Consider the following 18,232-nt stretch of genomic DNA (forward strand, 5'->3'; position numbering starts at 1 on the left):
TTATTTGAATGGATACCTTATTCCTTTTATTGATATGCAAGCTCCTTTAATATAGTTTTTTTTTTTTTTCCATGATCTAAAACAGTATTGTCCACATGGTTGGTGATGTGGTGATTTAAATCAGTAAATACCTATTGAATAAATGTGTGAAGTTACTAATATTTATAGCTATGTAATCATAGCAAAATTGAAAAGATAGTAAAAGGGGGAGCACATATTCACATAAATTAGCCTTTGCTCATACATAGTTATGCACAAGAAATTAATTATAACCCTTCTATGTATAGGCACTGCAAAGGAAGTAGGTACAGAGCATGTCTTAGTACTATAATAAGATCAAATTTAGTACATGTACTTAGTACCATAATTAGATGAAACAAGGTAAAATTCTTTCTCTGTTTAAAATTCTGTTCCATTAAATTTCTTCTGATCAGTCCAGTTATGAAAGCAATTTTTTTCTTTTTGTTGTAATTTTAGTAATGATTTACATCTAAATGACCAAGACTGGTAACCATTTCAGAAAAGACTAGAAAAGCAAAGATGTAAATCTGAACCCTTTGGTTTATAAACCAAGACATTTAAGCTGAAGGAAAAGAATTTGGTGTGGTTCCTCACAATGAAGAAATTTATTTAAAAAAAATTTTTGAATGTTTATTTATTTTTGAGAGAGAGAGAGAGAGAGAGAGAGAGAGAGGGAGAGAGAGAGAGACAGAGCATGAACGGGGAAGGGCCAGAGAGAGGGAGACACAGAATCTGAAGTAGGATCCAGGCTCTGAGCTGTCAGCACAGAGCCCAATGCGGGGCTCGAACTCACAAACCATGAGATCATAACCTGAGCCGAAGTCGGATGCTCAACCAACTGAGCCACCCAGGCGCCCCAAGAAATTTATTTTTTAAAGAACCAAGTAATGTTCAGGTGGCTCTTGGATATGGACTTAAGGAATAGAAAGTGAATTTAAAAATTGAGGAGCTGAGAAGAGGGACACAATTAGAGTTTAAATAAGCAAAGAAATATTAACACTGAGATTAAGATTTGTTATAAGTTACAGACTAGATAAACAAAAAAGTATGAATCTAATAGTAGGAAGATATCAAGCCCTAGAGCACCATATGTTCATATAATATTTTTTTCTTCATAAATATAATCCTTTTGAAAAATGTCATGGGGCGCCTGGGTGGCGCAGTCGGTTAAGCGTCCGACTTCAGCCAGGTCACGATCTCGCGGTCTGTGAGTTCGAGCCCCGCGTCAGGCTCTGGGCTGATGGCTCAGAGCCTGGAGCCTGTTTCTGATTCTGTGTCTCCCTCTCTCTCTGCCCCTCCCCCGTTCATGCTCTGTCTCTCTCTGTCCCAAAAATAAATAAAAAAAGTTGAAAAAAAAATTTTAAAAAAAGAAAAATGTCAGCTACATTTTCATTACTTAAATAGATACAAACCATTGCTGAAAGAAATTTTAGAGAGGGAGACATAGTACATGTTTAATGTTTTTAATAACATGATCAAAGTAATCAAATATTTCAGAGGGTCCCACTTCTTCGGATCCACCACTCCAAAAACTTCCTAAATGTGGAGAGTAATGAAGACATATATAACTTAAACATAATTAGTTTATATTCTCATGATTCAGGCATTATTGCAACAAACTCTATATACATCATTGCAATATTTATCTTACTGGACATACTCTGACAATTAAAATTCAATTTTACAAGACAGAAATCATGCTACATAATCTTTTGTTGTTGTGTACCAAATTATCCCCATATTTAGCATTACAGAATAGTGCAAACGTTTATTATATCCCATTGTTTCTGAAGGTCAGTGTTGGCTGGGGCTAAATGTATCTGAAGGCTTGCCTGGGGCTGGAGGAGCCCCATACAAGATGACTCGAACACATGGCTGTTGGCAGAAGATCTCAGTTTCTTGCTCAGTGTTGTCTGAAAGTTCAAGTTTTGTCACATGGACCTCTCTAAAGGACAGCACAGAGTTGTTGATGTCTCTAAGGAGGATAATGAGTGTGGATCTGGGAATACTGAAGAAGCTAGAAACGGAAATCTTTTGCCTCTCCTGATGTGAAAAATAGTAGCTGAGATGACCCTGGCAGAAACAGGAAGCCAACAGGGAGAACGATGTCTCTTATCCTTACTACCGTGTTCCAGGATTGCTTTTGCATCATCTGTTGGTAGAAGCTAACAGGAAGTCAACGAACAAAAAAGAAGTGTAGATTTAACCCCAGCCTCACAGTCCACTACTATGCCAAGTCAGCATCCATATGTATGGTCTACACATATGTGAATTTCCATACAACATAAACACTTCTTATATATAAAAATATTTTCACTCTTTCCCAAAGGAAGAGAATTCCCACATTTCAATCATCATGGTACTAACATTTGGGTGCTATTAATCACTCCTCAAACTGTATGTCAATTCATTAATTTAATGACTAAGTTGTAAAAAATAATTATGTAAAAACAATATAGGGATAAGAAGGAAAAGGAAAAGAAATTCGTGCGCACGCACACACGCACACACACACACATTTAACAAGCAGGGGAAACAATAAGCATAAATGTTATAATCTATTACTACCCTTGTATATCTATTACTTTATTGTTTCACTTTACATTTCTTTCCATGTTCCCTTTATCCTTAGCCACAGCCTCAGTGGTTGGGGATTTTTACATGTCTGGGTGACCCAAAATTACACTCCTAAAGAATCAAAATCCTCAGCAGTTCTTTTTTTTGTTGTTGGGGTTTCTCTTTAACTATGACTACTTGACATAAAGAAACTAAAATATAGCCCAGAGAATTACCTGTGTCCAAAACATAAAAAACAAAAGTAAAGGTCTCCCTATCACCATCATAGAGTAGAAACCCAATTTCTTTTGTAATCACCACAAAAATATAATAATACTCCTATTTGCCTGTGAAAATAAAGGCAGTTAATAGTCAAAGTATTCAATTTCATGTAACCACAAATTACTCCCTTGGGAGCTAATACCTCCAACTTACCAAATTCCAAATTTATGAAGCTGGAAACAAAATTTTTGAGTGAATCATAAAGAATAATAGTTAAAATTACCAATCCTTTGACTCCTTGTTTTCTAGACTCATGCCATAAAGAATAGTACCATATATTCTTCAGTAGTTCAAAGAAAATACTGCATTCATGTGATAGAATCTGAAACTTTCAGGGAATTCAATTTCCTTTTAAATAGAAAACTCCATCCCGTCAAGTGACAGGCATGAAAACATGGTGATGGACTGTGACTCACTCTCCTTTGATAATTCAAGTTAAGTTTGTGGAATTGGACCTGGAGTTTTTTCTGTTACGAAGACTGAAGAATATTTTAGTAGACTGATAACCTGTTTACTCTCAGGGACATTTTATGCAATTAACCAGTAACCACTAGCAAGAGTCCCAATAGATGAAAACACTCTGATCACTACCGTGTCCCTGCTGCATATTATGGTAATTGTGACACCTTGCCTATAAGAGTTAAGTACTACCACTAGACCCTCACTATTCTAAGATCGTATCATAGCTACTAAAATAGGTTTAATCAATTTTAATCCATTTTAATGGCAGCGTTTCCCATAGTCATTTCCAGCCTACCAGAGGCCACCACCCCAGAGATCTTCAAGTTTTCTGACATTCCCTTCACTATTGTATTCATCAATGTCTTAGTGAATAGAGTGTCTTCTAGGCCCTATTAGGGATGTAATGGAGGATGGTATGCAGGTCACACATGATAAATGCACTCCGCCATTTCTTTCTCCCAAAGAAATTCTTTCTGCTTTTGAGTTGATAACATATCAATCATTGCTAATCTAAGTTTAAATCAATTAAACAAGTACTGTTGAAGGCAGTTCCACATGCTCGAGCTAACTCATTAGATCTAGAATTCATGGTAAGAACAGCTATATCAATATATTTAGAATTTGGAAGCTAAAACCAACTACCGTTGAGGGAAAGAAAGAGCTACTACTAAGGTGGCACAAAAGAGGAAGACGCAAGTACTCTACCTCCGTGTCTTCAAGTCTGGTATCCCTCTTGATTCTTCTCGGGAGGACTCAATGAGAAGTCAGCCGACTAAGGAGAGATGAAGTTTGCATTACCTCACTCCCTGCCTCACAGGAGAGGGCATAAAAATGAGGAGATGAAAATGAGAGGCAGTAGCTTAACTGATTATGCCACTCCTTGTAATAACTTTGAAAGATTACATACTACTTTACACATTATTAAGCTGACATTTGAAAAACTTATCATGGATTTAAATATATTTAGTTTTGTGTTAACATGAGTTAGAAATCTTAAACATTTTACCAGATAAAATAGGATGAAAATTCAACCATAATAGGCTAACTATGCCACAAAATAATTTATGAAAATAAATTTTAACTATCTTATTGCATGTCTCACAATGGATTTGAAATGTTATCCTACTTAAAAATTTTATCATAAAAACTACCCTACATCTGGAAAGTGCTTTAGTTAAGTTTTTAAAAATAGGGTCTGTACAAAAATTATAATTTTTGTTTGGAATTCATAATATCCCAACATGTGCCAATAAATAGGAATAAGAACACAGATATAATAAGAGAGACAAAGCCAAAATTCTATGGAATTAAAGTGATTTCATTAATTAATTAAGGATGCTTCCTAATGCAAATACCAAACTTTGAAATGCCCATTTATTTGGTTCGTGGGATATTTTCATGTTCTGGGGTACTGTACCACAGTGGAATTGGTATGAATAAGGAGATTGACCTCTGTGTTAGATCCTATTATTGTCTCCTATAACAGGATAACGCATCCCCAATGACAGTTTCCATGTGAATCATAAGTCTCCATGTAGAAAAGTATCTATGTGTCCCATTTTCAGGCTTGAGCATGAGTCTTCTCTGGCTAGTGAAGTATAAGCAAAGGTGATTTTTGACAGGACCACACGGAAACATTGAGAGCCATCATGTACTTCCAATAGCTTTTTTACTTCTCCTGTCATGTCCCAAATAAGTGCTACTCTTTTAACCTGGATCCAAGGAATAAGAAGGCACTTTAAAAATGTTTAAAGTTAGTCTTCAGCCTAGAGTTCAGATGTAGCGAATCAGAAGCCAATAGGCAATGTGTGTATCAAATAATTTTTTGCTGTAAGGCACTAAATTTGGGAAAATATTTGGCTTTCGGATTTTTTTGGTTTTGAGGGTTTTTTGTTTGTTTTGATTCAGTTTTTTGTTTGTTTTTTGCTACACCATGAGTTAGCCAAAATTGACTAACATTTCTATTTTAATATAGTAGGAGCCAAAAAATCTTTAACTAAGGGAAAATTCTAAGGTAGTTTTGGGAAAAAGCATATATAGTAATGGAGGATATGGAAATAATTTTTTTCAAAGCTAGCTGGCTGCACTTAGCCCTTGGATAGACTCTATGGACTTCCAGGAGTATATATCTTAGTTTGAAGGTTACTTAATTAAACCATGAACTAAAGAATAACACAGATGCCTCATGTTCATGTACAATTCTGTAACATACCAAAGGGTGGGGGGTGGAATCTACATATCTCTCATCACTTCACTAACAAATAAAATTTACTTTGTAGGCAAGATTATATTTCCTTACAAAAGGCGGGGTGGGGGGGCACCTGGTGGTAGCTCAGTCTGTTAAGTGTCCGACTTCAGCTCAGGTCAAAAAATCACGGTCGGTGAGTTCACACCCCTCATCAGGCTCCCTGCTGTCAGGGCAGAGCCCACTTTGGATCCTCCACCTCTCGCTCTCTTTGCCCCTCCCCCACTCACACTCTCTCTCTCCCTCTCTCAAAAATAAACATTAAAAAAAAAAACAACAACAAGAAAGCAAACACACAGTATAGATTTAGGAATAATAAATTATCAAACAATAACAGACTATCTTAAAACTTCAAGTTTTGATTAAAATAAGAATGGAAAAAACCATGGCATTCTAAAAGCTGAGAAAATTTATATGACTGGGAACTATATACTCCAAAGAAAAAGCTCTTTATCACATTTTTGTTCAGGAAAAAATCCCAAGAACTGCGACAAGAATAATGCAATTTGTACGTCATTATTTAATTCTTTGTTGTAAAGCTGCATTTTATACTATGTGAGATATTAAAAATATTCCATAAAATAAGCTCCACTTCTTGTATGTATTTATTCTTTTAAAATCTAGTATTCACAATTGAGTGTAAGCTTCTTATACATTTTCTTTCTTCCCTCCCAATGGCAATTGAAATAGGTGCTCATATGACATTTTCCTATTTTTTTTTTGTTTTAATTTAGTGATCCCTCTCCTTTCACTTTTTCTGCATGCTTGCAATGCAGAAGTGAAAAAATTTTGAAACACCTTTGCGTCGCTTTCTTAAAACATATTTGTGTTTCATATTGCTGTTGTTGCCATGAAACCATAACTATAGACCATTTCTTCCAGTACTATTGCCACTCTCTGAGGTTAGTTTTATAACTGGGAAAAAGTACAAATTATTTCAGACCAGCACAGCATTGCTAGAACCCTTACAAGGACCCCGGAGACAAGGTCTAATGCAAAATTATATGTGCTCCAGAATATCTCCTCCAGTCCTGAGAAGATATCTATTTTTACTACGTTATTATTGCATTTTCATCATCCCAGTTCCTACAACATGCACCATTTTCTAATCATATTATAGAGATTCCAGACTGCAAAGATCACGTCTTGCTCATTTTCACATAAAACCGACTTTAATACTTCTCTTATAGAGTGTGACAAATTGTAAAAATATGAATGGAGTCTTCCATCCCTTATCCATACCCTCTTAAAATGAGATTCTGAAGCTCTTTCCATTAAAACGTAGTCTATTTCACAGCTTGGTCTGCCCTTCCTTTATGATATTTTTCACCAATAAAATGTGGTAGAAGTGGCCTCGTGTCAATTATAACCTCAGTCTCAGAAATCCTAGCATGCTTAAGTTTGTCACTCCCTCATTGATAAGCACAGGCTAGCCTGTTGGAGGGTAAGAAAACACATGAAGTAAAGACAAGCTATTAGACTTGAAGTCATCAACACCAGCCATCCCTCAGCTATACCAGTCAATAATCACAGAAGAATGAATCATCCCAGCTCAGACTCACTAAAAAGAACCACCATTTAAGCCTAATCCAAACCATTGACTTACAGAATTGGAAGCTAAATAAATAATTGCTTTTTAAAAAAAAATTTTTTAAGGTTTACTCATTTTTCAGAGACAGAGAGACAGAGCGTGAATGGGGTAGGGGCAGAGAGAGAGGGAGACACAGAATCAGAATCAGGCTCCAGGCTCTGAGCTCTCTGCACATAGCCCAACAGGGGGCTCGATCTCAAAGACAGTGAGATCACGACTTGAGCCAAGTCGGAGGCTTAACTGACTGAGCCACCCAGGCGCCCCATAATTGCTTTTTGAAGCCACTGAGTGTTGGGGTAGTTTGACATGCAGCAAAAACTAACAAATACACACAGCAAGAGAAGTGAAAATGAAGTGACATAAGAGTTTGCCTCCTCTTGTATATGCCATACTTAGTGTCCTACAGCTTTTCTTTTAAAATTCTATTTTTATTTCTTTGTTCTAGGTCCTCTGGTACATACAACCTGAGTGATTCAATATGTACTACAGTTAGTAACACAATGTCATCATCCATCTATATTTGAACTCTACCTCTTTTTTTTCAAATCTTATTTTCCACTAAATATTTAAAAAGTACCTTAAGGGGTGCTGGGTGGCTCAGTTGGTTCAGCATCTGCTCTTGGTTTCTGCTCATGATCTCACAGTTTGTGGGTTCAAGCTCCGCGTCAAGGTCTGCACCGACAGCACTGAGCCTGTTTGGGGTTCTCTCTCCCTTTCCCTCTCTCTGTACCTCTCCTGCGTGATGCTCTCTCCCAATCTCTCTCAAAATAAATAAATAAACATTTAAAAACAATTATCTTAAGTACCCAAGAATCACTGGTAACAATATTCATGCTCCCAATGTGTGTTATGGCTATATTGTATCCCAAATTACATAAAATTATATGATATTTTAGATATAAAAATGCTTTGAAAACTTTAAGGAAATATTAACCACCATTTATTCACTTTTTTTAATATGAAATGTATTGTCAAATTGGTTTCCATATCAGCACCCAGTGCTCATCCCAAAAGGTGCCCTCCTCAGTACCCATCACCCACCCCCCATCAACCCTCAGTTTATTCTCAGTTCCCTTTTTTTTTCCTTCTCATCCCCCATGGTCTTCTGTTAAGTTTCTCAGCATTCACATAAGAGTAAACATGATATCTGTCTTTCTCTATATGACTTATTTCACTTACCATAATTACTATCCAGTTCCATCCACGTTGCTACAAAAAGGCCATATTTCATTCTTTCTCATTGCCACGTAGTACTCCATTGTGTATATAAACCACAATTTCTTTATCCATTCATCAGTTGATGGACATTTAGGCTCTTCCATAATTTGGCTACTGTTGAGAGTGCTGCTATAAACATTGGGGCACAAGTGCCCCTATGCATCACTACTCCTGTATCCCTTGGGTCAATTCCTAGAAGTGCTATTGCTGGGTCATAGGGTAGGTCTATTTTTAATTTTCTGAGGAACCTCCACACTGCTTTCCAGAGCGGCTGCACCAATTTTGCATTCCCACCAACAGTGCAAGAGTGTTCCCGTTTCTCCACATCGTCGCCAGCATCTATAGTCCCCTGATTTGTTCATTTTGGCCACTCAGACTGGTGTGAGGTGGTATCTGAGCGTGGTTTTGATTTGTATTTCCCTGATGAGGAGCGACATTGAGCATCTTTTCATGTGCCTGTTGGCCATTTGGATGTCTTACTTTAGAGAAGTGTCTATTCATGTTTTCTGCCCATTTCTTCACTGGATTATTTGTTTTTTGGGTGTGAAGTTTGGTGAGTTCTTTATAGATTTTGGATACTAGCCCTTTGTCCAATATGTCATTTGCAAATATCTTTTCCCATTCCGTTGGTTGCCTTTCATTTTTGTTGATTGTTTCCTTTGCTGTGCAGAAGCTTTTTATCCTGATGAGGTCCCAATAGTTCATTTTTGCTTTTAATTCCCTTGCCTTTGGAGATGTGTCAAGTAAGAAATTGCTGCGTCTGAGGTCAGAGAGGTTTTTCTCCTGCTTTCTCCTCTAAGGTTTGATGGTTTCCTGTCTCACATTCAGGTCTTTTATCCATCTTGAGTTTAATTTTGTGAATGGTATAAAGAAAGTGGTCTAGTTTCATTCTTCTGCATGTTGCTGTCCAGTTCTCCCAGCACCATTTGTTAAAGAGCTGTCTTTTTTCCATGGGATATTCTTTCCTGCTTTGTCAAAGATTAGTTGGCCATACTTCTGTGGGTCCATTTCTGGAGTCTCTATTCTATTCCATTGTCTATGTAACCACCATTTAATATACAAATCTGCGAATATCTTAGATAATGTAAGTGTGTCATGAACAATTCGATGTTGGACAATTGTGATAAAAGTCAGTGCTATTTGTGTTCAGAAAGTCAGGGTTTCATGTGTATGAGAATGAATAATCCAGAAGTTGCTAGAAATGAACATGAAAAAGGGATAGGAATTTCTTGAGACAATAGGAATGCCTGCAGGAAAATACTTTTATATAACTTTTTTATCATAGTAAAATATACATAACATAAAACTCATTTTAACCATTTTTTAAATTTTTTTTAAATTTTTTTTTACGTTTATTTATTTTTGGGACAGAAAGAGACAGAGCATGAACGGGGGAGGGGCAGAGAGAGGGGGAGACACAGAATTGGAAGCAGGCTCCAGGCTCTGAGCCATCAGCCCAGAGCCTGACGCAGGGTTCGACCCTCACGGACCGCGAGATCGTGACCTGAGCTGAAGTCGGACGGCTTAACCGACTGAGCCACCCAGGCGCCCCCTAACCATTTTTTTTTTAGTCAAAGTGCAGTGGCAATATATTCACACTGTTGTGCAACCATCACCACTTTTATCTCTGAAACTTTTCTTCAGCCCAAACTGAAGCTCCGTATCCATTCAACAATAATTTTCTCCTCCTCCAGCCCCTGAAAACCAACTATTTTACCACTATGTATCTCTATGAATTTTACTATCCCAGGTATCTAATACGAGTGGAATCCTGCAATATCTGTCCTATTGTGTGGGTTTATTTCACTTTGCACAATGTCTTGAGGTTCATCTATGTGTAACATGTATCAGAATTTCATCCTTTTTAAAGCTAAATAATATTCCATTACATGTGTATGCTATATTTTGCTTACCTATTCATTCTTCAAAGGACATTTGGATTGTTTCCACATTTGACTATTGTGAATAACGCTATGAATATGAGTATGTACCCATTTATTCAAGTCTCTGCTTGAATATATGGGATATGTAACCAGAAGTGGAATTGCTGAATCACTATTAACTGTTATAATATATTGCTAGATATCCATATACAACTATAAAAATACTGAGAGTTATACATAGATTATTGAGAAATCTATCTACCAGAAAATTGTGTTTCGGGTTGTTATGCTTATACAGTTTCAGACAGAGTAAAAGAAAATGGGGGTCAAGCCATTCCTTTACCACCCATACTCTCACCCTCCTTGGGTAGTCACTTGATCGTGACTTCAGGTTGATAGTGTCCTCCTTTTCAGCATATATGCCTAGTCAGATATTTCTGAACCTACTCAAGAGCCTGAAAACTACCATCATGGCTCAAGAATTCCATCTTTATTCTGAGTAATCAGGAACAATGCACATACTATCAAGCACTGTAAACTATGGGAAACTAAAGAGAATAAAACCCTAATTGGACCTGTTATCTATTTCTATTCAATTTATTATATTATAGCCTAGCATCAAATATTGTCTCACACATAGAAAGCAAAATGAAGAGGGTTTGTTTGTTAAAAGTGGGGGGGGGGGGAGTAGACAAGTCTCAGGATTTGTTTTATTTTAGTTTTTAAAACTTCCAGTATAAATAAGGAATTCACAAAGCAGAAGATTATATGAGACTATATGATTTTGAAGAAAAAAAATTCTTGGTTCTTTGTTATACTTTGATAAAGACCAAAGACAATTCTTTTTTTTTTTAAGTTTATTTTTATTTATCTTGAGATAGAGGTAGAGAGCAAGCAGGGGAGCGTTAGAGAGAGAAGGAGACAGAATCCCAAGCGGGTTCTGCACTGATAGTGTAGAGCCCAATGTGGGGCTCAAAACTCACAAACAGTGAGATCATAACCTGAGCCAAAGTCAAGGGTTGGACAATTAACAAACTGAGCCACCCAGGCACCCAGATCAATGACAATTCTTATTGAAAAATTCTTTAAAACTTTTTGGGATGATTATAATTTTTTTTTTAATTTTTGTGGAAAAATGTGACTCAGTGTTTGTTTTGGAGTTACGGATAAGAGATTAATAGGGAAGGAACTATGAGCTTCAATCATATTTATAGTACTAGTAAAATAAAAAATATCAGAAGACAGAACACAGAAGAGGAAGAAAAGAAGAAAGCAAGAGGAATGAAGAGAGGAAAGAAGGAAGGAAGGGTGAAAAGGAAGGATGGAAGTAAAAGATTTTGAAGGGAAGGGAAAGGATGTAGAAAAGGGTAAGGGGAAAGGAAAGGAGAAAAGAAGGAAAGAAGGAGGAAGGAAAGTGGGAGCCAGGAAAGAACAGAGGGAAGGAGAAATGGAATTGATATCTCCTGGGGCTACAAATTATCTTAGGATTAAATCAGGAGAAGGAAACTGTGGTAATAAGGTAATAAAAGAATCCAGAAATCAAACAAGAATTTTCCACTTGCCTCGAGAATAATAAGAAGACATTAAATGATTTTTAAAAGGTATTAGTCAAATTAGATTTTTTGTTTTAAAAAATACACTCTGGGGAGCCTGGTGGCTCAGTCTTTTAAGTTTTTTTGTTTTGTTTTTGATTTTTTCTATATCAGGTCATGATCTCATGTTTCTTGGGTTTGAGCTTCACATTGGGCTCCAGGCTGGCAGTGTGGAGTCTGTTGGGATTCTGTCTTTCTCTCTCTTTTGTTTCTCCCCCACTTGTGCTTTCTCTCTTTCTCTCAAAACAAATAAATACACATTTAAATTAAAAAAACACTCTGTGATTTGGTGAAGAAACTGGTGCACAAAAGTAGGTGCAGAGATGCCAGATAGGAGGATTGGCAGTTGTCACCAGGGGAGACTATGCCTACATTGGACTAAAGAGGTGATAATGAGAAATGAGAATAGAGAAAAACTATTTTAGACATGTGAGAAGTAGAGAAGAACACAGGAGTAAGAGACCTGTGTGATTTCCAAGTTTCTGGTGTAAGAACTGATAATTGTAGGGGCGCCTGGGTGACTCAGTCGGTTGTGCATCTGACATCGTCTCAGGTCATGATCAGCACGGAGCCTGGAGCCTGCTTCAGATTCTGTGTCTCCCTCTCTCTTTGTCCCTCCCCTGATCATGCTCTGTCTCTCTCTCTTGCTGAAAAAGAAATAAACATTAAAGAAATAATAAAATAAAATAGTATTAAAAGAACTGATGATGGTAACAGTTACTAAGATGGCAAACAGTAGATGGCAAATAAGGAGGTTTGGACTGGAGGGACATTAAGACATTTTGGGTTAAGATGAGAAAGCAACATCCTACTACAATGAAGAAGCACATCCACATGCCCTAGTTTTATTGCCTGAAATAATAAAATTTCCATTGTCGGAGTAGAAGAATATAGTATTCTGTTTGGCTCAAAGACATATCATTAAACTAGATTTTAACAGAGTTGATCAAATAGTAAGATACACTTTTGTCTAAATATTCAATTTCACTACAAATTTCTTAAGTTCAATGATTTGTCTTTATGTTTTCTAAGTTGTGCCCCTCCCCCAAATTTTCTTCTTAAGCTTCAAAGAACTGCTTCTTTTTTTTAATGTTTATTTATTTATTTTGAGAGAGAAAGAGAGAGAGAGAGAGAGAGAGAATGAACAGGAGAGGGGCAGAGAGAGAGAGAGAGAGAGAAAGAGAGAGAGGAAGAGAGGGAATCCCAAGCAGACTCCGCACTGCCAGCACAGAGCCCAGTGCCCAAACTCACAAACCATAAGCTGAAATCAAGAGTCTGATGCTTAATTGATTGAGCCAACCAGACACCCCTGCTTCTTTTTTTTTTCTTTTAATTAAAATTGAAAGCTGAAATTGAAAGCTGATGTAATATATGTGGATTTTGGTGCTAAAAGAGCTTGATATTGCATAAAATCAATTAACATTGGGAATAATAGTATTTTATTCTCAGTACTTCAAGATTAGAGGAACAAACTTAGGTATAATTTTTTTTACACAATTCAATTTTTAAACCAGTAAGTTGATTCAGCCTTATGCTACATATTAACATACAGCACTATGCTACATGGTTTGAGGAATATATCAAGCACAAAATATAATGGAAGAAAAATCATTGTCAAAGAAAATCCACACACAGACAAAAATCTAACAAATAATTATTTATATACTTTATATAACTATATAACTATGAAGGCATATTTCATTAAGCTGTGATATGAAAATATGATTGTAGGGGCGCCTGGGTGGCGCAGTCGATTAAGCGTCCGACTTCAGCCAGGTCACGATCTCGCGGTCCGTGAGTTCGAGCCCCGCGTCGGGCTCTGGGCTGATGGCTCGGAGCCTGGAGCCTGCTTCGGATTCTGTGTCTCCCTCTCTCTCTGCCCCTCCCCCGTTCATGCTCTGTCTGTCTCTCTCTGTCCCAAAAATAAATAAAAAACGTTGAAAAAAAATTAAAAAAAAAAGAAAATATGATTGTAAATGTAATAAGATTAACAAAAAACAGAATGTATTTTTAATATTAGACATTATACATTGTAGTAAAAAGAGCTATCAGTTTAATAGGTACACATTTGTATATATAATATATATATAAACTTATATATTATATATAATATATTATTATATTATATATTAATAATATATATATTGCATTATATATTATTAACACATAATAATATATAATATAATATATAGATATTATAAGTTTATTTGTTTTGAGAGAGAGAGAGAGAGAGCAAGCTCAAGTGGGGGAGGGGCAGAGAGAGAGGGAGAGACTCTCCAGCAGGCTCCACACTGTCAGTGCGGAGCCTGATGCAGGGCTTAAATCCATGAACCATGAGAACATGACCTAAGCCAAATTCAGACACTTGACCAACTGAGCTACCCAGGTGTTCCTAATAGGGACACATTTGAATATACCTATTAATCTAAAAAATAATAGTAAATGTCTGAGAAAAAAAAAGAATTACTGACAATCTAAAAGTACAAATTTTCCTTAGTTTAAAATTGTTAATTATTGACTGCATTTTATCTCCAAGTAAGACCCTACGTATTTTGTCGTGGAGCATTTTAAAACAAATGTGCTTTAAAAAAATTGTTATTGAATCCTCAATAAAATGTCTAAAATGTGCTTTAAAAAATTGTTATTGAATCCTCAATAAAATGTCTAAAATTTTTAAAATTAAAACAAAATAAAAATAAAACAACTATGCTTCTTTTGACTTAATCTCAACAAATTCCAAATCAGTGCGGTCATATTTATGAAGTTTTATTTTATACTCAGTATGATAGAAAGGGCAGGAGAAGGTTGTCAAGGGTAGACAGGATGGCTGTCTGTTTAAGAACTTTGTTCCATTTCAATGTCTTATAATTAGACAGGTGTCATGTCCATTCTAAAGAGAACTATCAAAATAGACTGTATTCTCTTTCTGTTTTTTTTTTTTTCTTGTCTTTTCAGTTTGACAGAATTGAATGAAAGGAAAATTGAATAAAGAGACCTGTTTGAGTTTTTACTTGAGCTATTGCCAAAAGAGAAAAAGCAGAGTGTAAGTGGTGGGCAAGTAACTTCATAATGGGTAGGTGATTTTTACCTGGTAACAAAACTTCAGTTTCATGATGGTCCTGTCTGGGAAAGTCTTGATACTGATTCTATCTGTATATAGATATATAGATTAATGTTCATGTTGCTCAGTTTGATTCTCTCTAAAATAAGTCATATTAGCTTAAATGGATATTGGTGTAGAACAACCTTTGTAGAGTCAACAGGTATATAGTAAAAGTAAATGGTAAAAATATATGTATGAGAATTTAATAAGAGGCATTTGCATCTTTCTCTCTTCAGAATCCTTTTAAATCTTTATATCAAACTCATGCTTGATAGTGAAGTAGTTAAGTACATAATAGAGTTATAGTATATGTACAGTATCTAGAAAACATATATTCTCTTTCTGAGAAGTAGCCATGATCATGAGTCTGTCTTTTACAGATAATCTTTTATGAGTAATTTTACCAAAGTCATCATGTAATTCAGATAATTTAAGTGAAACAAGTAGCCAAGCATCAAAACTAAAAGAAGTTCTATGTTTCCTTTTATACATAAAATATAGCTTAATATTCTAATTCACTAGCAATAAACCTTCATGACTTTTGGGTTCCTCTAGGAGCAGTTTCCTTCTTCTTGTAGTTTCTCAGACTAAGTAGAGAAGGGAAGCTGTATTTATTCCATATCTATATGTGTCTGTATCTATCTCTTCTGCAATATAACAGCACAATTTCTATATTGTGAGGCACATGGTATGAGATGTCATATGTTTAATTATTAATGCAATAATTAATCATTTTGGTAAGTATTATAAGACATCACCTGAAACTTCCACACCGCAAGTAAAGAATTTGAATCGTAAACCACATTTTAGCAGTTCTAGTGTTCAAGAAGTATTATTTTTAAAGTTTATGCAATGTTTAATATTTTAGAAATTGGCATTAGTTGAAAACTTTTTGAAAGGTAAAGTACTAACAGTCATTTTATCTTTAAGTATTTATAGGAAAATATAATCCCTTATTCATTTCTTCTAAAATATATATATGTGCTAAAAATTGTAGTACTTTTTTTAATACAATTGAATAGGACAGAAAAAAATAGAACCTAATATTCTAATGAGAGTAAATATATAAGAAAACACATAATTTCAACTAATGTCAACTGAAATCATACAGAAAATTAAATACAGAAAATAAGCCAGATGATGAGATAGATGGTGACTGGGAAAACTTCATTAATGAGATACTCAGAGATCTTCTTTCACTAAGTAAAATCTAAGCTCAAGATGAATATGGGGATGAGTCCAGCCAGGCAGAAATTGAATAATCTAGAAGAAATAGATAATTCATAGGAACATACAACCTGCCAAGAGTAAATCAAGGAGAAATATAAAGCCTTAACAGACCAATATCAAATAAAGGAATTTAAGTATTAATAAAAAACTTCCCAGAAAAGAGAAGCGCGGGGACAGATGGATTGCATCTGTATTTCACCCAACATTCAAAGAGGATTTAATATTAGTATTAATATTTCTTAAGCTCTTCCAAAAAATAGAAGTAAGGAGAATACTTCTAAACTCATCTTATGAGGCCAGCATCATCCTGATACCAAAGCCAGACAAGGAACCTTAAGTAAATAAATCCACAGGCTAATATCTTTGATGAGTGTAGCTACAAAATCCTCAATAAAATACTAGCAAACTAAATTTAACAACCATCAAAAAGATTATGCTCTATGGCTAAATGGAAGTTATTGCTGGAATGCAAAGTTGGTTTTAACAATCAATGTGATATATATTAAAAGAATGAAAGATAAACAACACATGACCATCTCAATAGATGTAAAAAAAATCAACAAAGTTCAACATCCACTTATGATAAAAACTCTCAATATATATATTTAGAAGGATGTCACTATAACAATCAAAGCCATTTATGAAGAGTCCATAGCTAGTATCAAAATCAATGAGAGAAAACTGAAAGCTTTTCCTCTCAGATCTGGTAAGGATGGCAAGGTAAGGATGTCTACTCTTGCCATATCTATTCAAAATAGTACGGGAAGTACTAGAAAGAACAATAAAAAAATGAAAGAAATAAAAGGCATCCAAATAAGAAAAAAATACAAATTAAATAAACTCTGTAGATGACATGATCCTACATGTAAAAATTCTAAACTCCATAAAGAACTGTTAAAACTAATGAACAGATTCAATAAAGTTGCAAGACACAAAATCTACATATAAAAGTTAGTTACATTTCTTTACACCAACACCAATCTATCTGAAAAGGAAATCAATAAAACGATCCTATTCCTGACAATATAAAAAAATTCTTATGAATAAATTTAATCAAGGAGATGAAAGATCTGTACATTAAAAAATGTAAAATGCTGGAGAAAGAAATTGGAGTATACACAAATAAATAGAAATATGTCCTATGTTCATGAATTGGAAGAATTCATACTGTTAAAATATTCATACTACTCAAAGCAATATACAGATTCAATGGAATCCCAATCAAAATTGCAATGGCATTTTCACAAACATGAAAAATAAAATTCTAAAATTCATATGGAATCAATAAAGATCCAACTTAGCAAAGCAATCTTGAGAAATAACAAGCAATTATGATCAAAATAGTATGGTACTGGCATAACAGATAGAAACATAGACCAAAGGAACAGAATCAAGAACCCAGAAATAAGCCTAAGCACACAAAATGAGGAAATGATAGTCTCTTCAATAAATGGTGTTGGGAAAACTGGGCAGCCACATGCAGAAGAATAAAATTGGACACTTTTCATTCACCAGACATAAAAATTGATTCAGAATGGATTAAAGACAAATATAAGACATGAAATTATTATACTCCTAGAAGAAAACGTAAGAAAAATAATCTCCTCAATATTGATTCTGGCAAAATTTTTGGGATATTACACTAAAAGCTAGACAACAAAAGAAAAAAAATAAACAAATGGGAGTACATCAGATGGAAAAGCTTCTGCACAGAAAAGAAGCAATCAACAAAATGAAGAGGCAATGTACAGACTGGGAGAAAATATTTGCAAACTATATATCTGATAAGGGGTTAATATCCAAGATACAAGAAAAACTTGTATAACCTAATTGCATCATCATCATCATGTGGTTTTAAAATGGGCCAAAGACCTGAATAAAAATTTCTTAAAATAAGACATACAAATGGCCGACATGTATATAAAAATGTGCTCAATATTTTAATCATTTGAGAAATGCAAATCAAAACCACAATGAGATACTATCACACATCTTTTATGATGGTTTTTATAAAAAAGATATAGTGTAGCCAGTATGAAAAACAATACA

This window comes from Panthera pardus, unplaced genomic scaffold (assembly GCF_024362965.1).
Source record: "Panthera pardus isolate Hobbes unplaced genomic scaffold, ASM2436296v1 HiC_scaffold_13, whole genome shotgun sequence".
Taxonomy (NCBI): domain Eukaryota; kingdom Metazoa; phylum Chordata; class Mammalia; order Carnivora; family Felidae; genus Panthera; species Panthera pardus.